At 46.8% G+C, this 1653-nt stretch overlaps 1 long non-coding RNA gene across 1 annotated transcript in view; it reads right to left on the bottom strand.

Moving 5' to 3' along the window:
- The window catches only part of LOC109295413, a 6604-nt gene extending 6099 nt beyond the window's left edge, over positions 1-505 (bottom strand). The window contains exon 1 of the long non-coding RNA XR_002096743.1: positions 226-505. This is a non-coding gene — a long non-coding RNA (uncharacterized LOC109295413). The remainder of the gene's footprint in view (positions 1-225) is intronic.
- Positions 506-1653: the final 1148 nt, after the last annotated feature.

The following is a 1653-nucleotide window of genomic DNA, read 5'->3' as shown; positions in this document are numbered from 1 at the left end:
TTGGCAGCTCACTCCTAACACAAGCTATATGGGGAGGGAGGAGTTGTGTGCATCTCCACCCATCCATTTAGGTGGACAGTCAATGAGCACTCTCTTGTCCTCAGAAACCTCCAGCAACTGGGGCCTGCAAGGCTTGCTTGGATGTCTGCTCTTCAGCCCTCTGGCTGCAGAGCATCACCATAACATGCTCTTGTCACCATTTCAAAGTGCTCCAGGCAGGAGGACCTGTACATGTGCATGATGCTGAAGTGCTCCACATCTGAAGCACATCATTGGAATGGGGTTTGGAGAGTATTGAATTAAGCTCGGCCCAGACCCTTAGTGCTATTAAGAGTGACCTACAAAAACTGTTTGGGAGAAGGCCTTGTGACTGTCCTTTCTGACGTTCTGTAAGGCGCCTCCTCCCCACAAGAGGTTTCATTATCAAGTTAGAATGGAAGAATGTCTTGCATTTGAAAGCGTGTCTAACACTATCCCAACTATACAGTTGGTCCAATAAAAGATATCACCCGAAGAAATCCCCATGTCTTGCAGTTACTGAATCATCACAGCTACATAATTCTTGCACTGCCTGGGCATTAAGGGAATTATGCTTGCTTTCATATTTTAAATCAAGATCTTGATTATACTCTGTTTGTCCTGGAAAATTCTGTGGATGGCTCGCAACCTAATTAGATCATGTCACTGAAGCAGGACCTGCTTGTCAGTGTTTCATACAGTGCTGAGCACAATGCAGATCTGATCCTGCTTGAAGCCCCTGGGTACTACAATAACAGAAATAACTATTTGTAATTAATGTACCTATAACACGTTCATGTTAGTAGGTACCAAGGAAATGAAGCAGAGGAAGTAATTTTGGTCCATCTGAGCCAGATCCTCAGCTGGAATACATGCCCACTACTCTGTTAAGCTGCATCAGTTTGCTCCAACTGAGGATCTCCAACTGAGGGGAAACCGAGGCACAGAACCACCCAAGGTGGCACAACCACCCAAGGCAGATCTACGAAGAGGAGCCTCAGGTCTACTAATCCAGCACTCTGCCCATGAGATGATAGCTTCTCAGAAGCATCTATGCCATCCATTGCCTGCTATTGCCACCCTGCTCCAGTTACTACATCCCATCTTCCTCCCAAAGCTGGACATAAAAAGGCTGACAGCCCCTTGCTCTAACTACTACATTGTACTGAGAGTATATTAGTAACCAGTTTAGCTCTTGCGCTCATCTCCACCACACAGCAATCCTGCTGTTTTCAGGATGTTTCCCTTTTCTTTTCAGAACCCACCCCAGCCTAATCATCTGCAAACAGTCATAGAATCATAGAAGTCGGGTCGGAAGGAACCTTGTAGATCTTCAAGTCCAACCCCCTGCCCAGGCAGGAGAAAAAACTGGGCTCAAATGATCCCAGCTAGGTAGGCATCTAGTTTCTTCTTAAAGACCCCCAGGGTAGGAGCCACCACCACTTCCCTTGGAAGTTGGTTCCAGGTCCTAGCCACCATGACTGTGAAGTAGTTCTTACAGATGTCTAATCTAAACCTACTCTCCAACAACTTGTGGCCATTATTCCTTGTTATGCCAGGGGCGCTAGGGGAAACAAGGTCTCTCCCAAACCCTTCTGGTCCCCCCTAGTGAGTTTATAGACAGTCACCAGGTCC

This window comes from Gavialis gangeticus, unplaced genomic scaffold (assembly GCF_001723915.1).
Source record: "Gavialis gangeticus isolate Ggan-Ray unplaced genomic scaffold, GavGan_comp1, whole genome shotgun sequence".
In the NCBI taxonomy this organism is placed as follows: Eukaryota; Metazoa; Chordata; order Crocodylia; family Gavialidae; genus Gavialis; species Gavialis gangeticus.
The sequence above is the reverse complement of the archived record's forward strand: the minus strand, read 5'-3'. Positions and strand labels throughout refer to the sequence as shown.